This window comes from Siniperca chuatsi, linkage group LG22 (genome assembly GCF_020085105.1).
Source record: "Siniperca chuatsi isolate FFG_IHB_CAS linkage group LG22, ASM2008510v1, whole genome shotgun sequence".
NCBI classification, from domain to species: Eukaryota; Metazoa; Chordata; class Actinopteri; order Centrarchiformes; family Sinipercidae; genus Siniperca; species Siniperca chuatsi.
The window spans coordinates 17,492,752-17,499,051 of NC_058063.1; the positions used below are offsets into that span (position 1 = coordinate 17,492,752).

Below are 6,300 nucleotides of genomic sequence, written 5' to 3' on the forward strand. Positions count from 1 at the left end.
TGCTGACTATGAAGTTACCATCGTACCTGTTTAGGTCTTATTTTTGTTTGAGCTTAATTGGGTCTAGGTTGCGTTAAAATACTTTAGTTAAGGTTAAGGTAAGGCTTTGGTATATTTTCCAATACAAATTAAATCTCACGCAAGAGTGTTTAAATTATCAGCTCACACAAAACAAACAGTCAGTGCATATTTGTTTGATGAAATATTGTGCTCTGACTGCAGAAACAGAAGTGCAAATCTTGAAAATGTGAAGAAATTCATGACTGAAGAGGCCGAGCACTCTGCCAAAACAACATGTAAGTAAATGCACAAACTCCTCTATTGTACATCAACAACAGTTTTACATTATTACAAAGCCGAATAGCTGCGTTTGTAATATGAAAAAAACATACTCAACAAGTTTTCCTTAAAAGATAAAGGTTTAAGACAGCTGAAATATCTATTAATGTTGTGGTACAACATATACAAATTGCAAAATAATAAAGTCAACATGAATTAAACATATAATATAAATAGTTAAAAATACTTAAGCAGAATTTAAACTTATGTTAAATACATACAAAAACGACAAACGAATTGCCCTTAAATGGGCGAGAATTCAAAATTACACATTTTCACAGTTTTTATATTTCAAAACATGACTTTTATTTTCAGTTTCACAGTTTGTATCTCACAGCCCATTTAGGCTATGGAATAAAGTTTTGCAACATCTTCAACAATATTTAAAGGATTTTATATACATTTATATACACACAAGTATTTTTTTAAGATTTAATGAAAACAATTCATGTTGTGAGAAATAGCATCATGTATTCTGCAGAGTGTTGCTGTGTTATTAAAAACAGAAATAACTGATGAATTTCGGCCTGTTGCAGGTCAGTGTCGAATACTGTTACAGTACAATAAATGTGTTTAAACCAAAATAGGTTCAAAAATGTTCTTGATCTAAAAAAAGAACAAAAATATCTGTTTTTAACATCATCCTTTCTAATGGCACATCACACATCTGACTCATTGATTATGTCCTGTCCTTCCCTGACCCTTCCCTCAAGAGGACAGATAATGAGCGGGGCGGCGTTCTTTCCATTTTCTTGACCACAGGAGTTAAAGTATGGGTAGAGAGGCTCAGAGAAGTGACACCCGCTGTAAGCGTAAATGAGAGTCTTTGCTTCTGCGTCGTAGAAAGACACCGACCCTTCCTCGTAGTCCAGGAAGATACCGACTTTCTGGGGGGTTTCCTGGCATTTGAGGGTGACGGAGGGGCCGGCGCAGGCGCTGAGACTGGCACCTTTTCGCCGGCAGATTGCCCAGTAACCGCTGTCGGGACGAATAGTGATGGCCCCCTTCCTGTTGATGGACTCTCTAGCCACGCCAAGATCCCAGTCAGTTTTATCTCCAACCTGAAACACAACGTACAAAATACAAAGTCAGACACACCAAACACTTTCAAACAACCAGCTCAGACATGCATATGACAGCGGAAAATTATTTTTAGGCTTTTTCTGTACAGTATCATGTTAAATGTAATGTGTTACTCCAACTGAAAATTTTGAGCTTAAAGTGTGTTTTCTTGTTTCTGAGCTCCTACCTGAACCACCCAGTAGCGTCTTCCAGATGTGAAGCTTTGTTTTCCCAAAACGCAGACGCAGGAGTCAAATCGCTGAGGATTGTCTGGGAGCGGGGCCTTCTGGCTGCTGAGGCTCACCTGTGGATCATGGTTATCATCAATATCTTCATCGTATTAAACATTAGCCTTATTAGCAACATTGTCGTTGTCACCGTTACCAATTAATTGCCTTATCATGTTTTACATGTCCTGCTGTCTTTACAGTCTTAAATGTGAGAAACTATTCTGAAGAACTATTAGTTTCCTAAGGCAACTGTGCTCTTCACACATTTAAGTCAATGATCGTACGATCAGACAATACCTTCTTTCTGTCTGGAGACAGGACCAGCCAGCCTGAAGCAGTCTCGGGGTCCAGAGTGACATCGACTGCAGAAACAAAGAAGAAAAACAGTGAGTCGGATAATAAAAACGGGTACTAATAAAGGTTAACCTAGGTTATTGAAATAAGCAATGGATGTATGATTGTGAACATACCTGCATATTGATCCATCTTGTCTGCTTCTGCAATAACGGAGAACGAAAAGGTTGATTTCATGCATTGATTTTCACAATCTATCGCTCGAATCTTTGGTCATTTTGTGAAGTAGATAAAGATTTTCAGCCAAAAGACTACTGACCTTCTGCAGACAGTTTGTTCCCAAGTTCCTGGCAGATGTCCACCAGCTTAGAGACAGCTCTCCTCACTGTCCCCATGCAGTTATCTGAGTGGACTGCCACCTCAGACCAGTCTTTAGTGGATGGGAGTTTACTTAGAGATGGGAAGCTCTAAAATAGGGAAGACACATGGGGTTTCTCATGAGTTCTTGAAATGCTGACGCAGCACAGAAATGTTGAAATGCAGTTCAGGTATCTAACCTGTAGGAGGTGAAGAGGGTGCTGAGTGAGCTCCAGGTGCTGCAGCTCGCTGCTCCTCGTCTGCAGTTGGTTGATTTCCTGCTCCAGCTCGACCAGCAGCTCCTCGGCTCTCCTCTCAGCTTCTCCCTGCCTCTCCTCGAGCTCCTCGACCAGCCCGGCCTGTTGTCTCTCAATGGCGGTTATCAGCAGGGTGCAGACCTGAGCGCTGCTCTGTATCTCTCTCTCTGTGATTTTCTGTCGATTGAAACAATAGAACATGTAAATTTACAGATAAAAAACAGACACACCTGAGCAGTTAACTCTTTTTGAACATGCATCCAGACAACAATGCCGGCCTTACTTTGCTGAGATCCACTGAATTTTTTATCTGCTCCATTTTGCTCAGTCTGGCGTGGATCATCTGTTGAATGTCGGCCTTCGTCTCCCTCAAATGCATCTGCAAAAGGTTAGAAGATATAACATTTTGAATATAGTTTGCTGAAAAATGTGCTGAGAGAAAAGGTTTAATGGCTTCAAGGGAAAATATGTTGACTGAGTGACTGACTTTATTTTCTCACTTAAAAATGACAAAATACAGAAACAATAAAATAAACTTTTCCTCACCTTGATCCTCTTGCTCTCCTTCTCCATGGGGACGGTCTCATGGTGTTTATGGTGCCTCTCTGTGCAACTCACGCACACAGGCGTCTGGTCGTTCTTGCAGAACATCGTCAGCGGCTTGTTGTGTTTTCTGCAGAGCTGACCGGTGGGGAAGGTGGCCGGATCCGTCAGCCGGTGTCTCTGCAGGGCTGGATCCCTCAGGTGTGGTGTGAGGTGAAGCTCACAGTAAGACACCTGACACACGAGGCACGACTTGACCGCTGTTGACTCGTTTCCCTGGCAGATGTCACAGGAACTTCGTCAGCCTCGAAGAGTTGGTTTGGGAATGTTTCACAACGTCGACATCCTCCTCTTGTGTTTTTGTGGGCAGCAGAGACCTTTTGATTTGAATTCACTTCTGTTAAATCTCAATTCAATTCAAATATTTAGCTTTTTTATATGATTTGCAATCATCCGAAAGAACCAGAATGCTTAAAAAAGTAATAAAGAGATTCAAAACAAACCTTGTAAAAATTTCAATGATTTCAGCAAATCCTCGGTTGATCCTGAGTTCTGGACGTTTTCTGAATGTCTCTTTGCACAGCGGACACTCTGACTTGTCCTTCATGTCCCAGAAGCCTTCGATGCAGTCCAGGCAAAAGTTGTGTCCACATGGGATGGAGACAGGGTTGTTGTAGGTGTCCAGACAGATGCAGCACCTGAAGTGGACATCATACGGCACGGAGGCCATGTTCCTGGCTGGAAAAAACACATTATATTACTTAAACATGGAACACAGGGAAACAGATACTCACTATTACTCACTTGTCATAGCATCAGAATGATTTGCAATTAATGACAATGACACAAGGAAAATAGAGCTTCTCCAGGATTGCACCACACCGATGACGAATTGTTTTTGAATAAGACAGATAAATCTAACACTGACCAATATTAAGCTACTCCTCAAAACGCTGCTCATTGCATGCTACAAATAAATGAGCACTATAATAATAATATTAACATAGCTGGTGATAATTTAATGACCAGTTGGTGCTTGCCAAGAAATAGTGGATCGCTCTAAAACAGCTATTCAATTCATCAGACACTGCTACTCATTGCCAGCTCTGTTAGACAGTTAGTAGATTTAGGTGACTACTTAGTGGTCACTATAGGTGTTTAAATAATAAATCAAATTGTGTAGACCAAAGTTTGGCAAAATTATTCTTTGTAGCTTGCAACATGTTGCAAAGACAGAAGTTAGAAAAATCAAACACTTAATGACAAAGGATTTCAAGTAACTAAATAACGATTGCAAATATTGCAATAAAAGTAGAAGTTGCAGAATCCTTGTCTTTTATACTTTATATATCTGTCATATCACTGTTATTTACAACATTTAAGTCTTTAGTAATTATGATCACCTGGAAAAATCTGAATAAAGATTAAACTAATGCCATAAAGCCTGTTTTATTTGGTCAGTCCTTAGTTATTTCTAATCATAGATACCATTAATGTAATGAATTCTACGTTCTACACTTTTCTTGTTGCAGTAGTCAACCCTCTTACCTGTTTGGGTTGTCATGTCGAGTGTCCTGATTGTCCTCACAGATGCATTGTCCTGATTGTCCTCACAGATGCAGCACATACTGCAGATGCAGAGTGCAGGAAGTTTATATACTCACTCACAGTCACTGCCTGTTTGCAGTGGGTTAGTCACTCTGTCTGTTTACCGTTTAGCTCCTCCCTGCAGGTTTTAGAACATCACTCATTCAGTCAGGTATTTGTCTGCTGCTTTGGCTACACCGTGTTCTGTAAATTTTACCCTGAGGTCACATCGTCGTGCTCAGCTGGAGCAAAGTTGTTTCAGGAAAGTGTACAAAGTTTTGTCGTCTTACTGTAACATACTGTGTCATAATTTCCAGCTGTGTACATGTTTGAGCAAAAGCCAAAATGTGATCATCTAATTGCTCAGGATAATAAATGTGTGTGTGGAAAATGTAGAAAACCACCTGAGATAATAATAACATGTACAAAAATGTCAGCAAACTACAATGTGCCATGTGCTCTTCTTGTGGACCATCATGTGAGTGTATCCTGATTTAACATGTATTATTCCCTTTTTTATTTAAGTTATTTCACATTATACAGGCAAAGTTTGGGCAATTTTTCCATCTTGAAATCAGTCCAGAGATATGAGAATAAATTAATTAAGTTTTTATTACGATGTGTGTGTGTGTGTGTGTGTGTGTGTGTCAAGGTCAGCTAATCCACACTGTCTTATGACTCTAATTTAAGAAGAAGTTCCTCAGACATCAGAAATACAGTTAAACATTTTTATTGTCCAAACTGAGAGTGTGGGAGGAAACCGGAGCACCCGGAGTAAACCCACGCCGACACAGGGAGAAACTCCACACAGCAACAAGAGTCGGGGCCGGTGTGACCCTGACCTTGATTCTGTGGGGCCACAGTGTTAACAACTGAGCCACTGTGCGGCCCTATAGTCTACTGACTGTGGACATTGCTGCAATGTTGCAAACCTCCTCCACCTGCGGCTGCTGGTGTGCTGCTTTATATAATGAGAGCAATTAAAACAAATGCAGCTATTAAACATACGTGGAAAACAACGATCTGGAGCACATCCTTCCAGGAACTGCGGGAGGCAGTTTTCTTTGCGAGCCGAGCAGGAAAGTCTTTGATTTGAGCCTGCAAAGACTGGACGATGGCTGCGTCCACAACTGGATCCTGTAATACTATTACAGACTCCAGCAGGCGCCTCCCGCAGAACCTCTTCTGCAGGTCCTTCACCACAGCCTTGCAGACTCTCTTGGTGTTCTTCACCTCCGGGCAGAAGCCTTCAGTGACAGTGAGTCCCTCCATTGTCTGGTTTACCAGGTGTCTGATGTGGGAGACCCACTCCTCCTGGCTGCGGTTCTGGAGAGCGTGACACTTAATCAACACTCTCGTCGTCAGCAGGGTCACAAACCACCGGAGCTGGGTCTCACTTTCTGCCTCGGTTGTCGAATCACAGCCAGAGGCAGAAGGATCAGCAGACTCCGGGGATGTTTGAGATCGGACCATGGTGACCTCAGAGTTGATTTGCTTCTGTAGGCAATCCTCTTGTGTATCTTCTTGAGATACGGCACTTTTTTGTGGCTCTTCCATTTTCTAGGATGCGTACTGTCTTCAGCAGTTTCTGATGTGAGCTTTGATCCTGAATGTGGGGAACTATGTGCTGC

General features: G+C 41.6%; 1 pseudogene; it reads right to left on the reverse strand.

Annotated features, from left to right (window-relative positions):
• Positions 1-620: 620 nt before the first annotated feature.
• LOC122869770 lies at positions 621-4,768 on the reverse strand (annotated as a pseudogene).
• Positions 4,769-6,300: the final 1,532 nt, after the last annotated feature.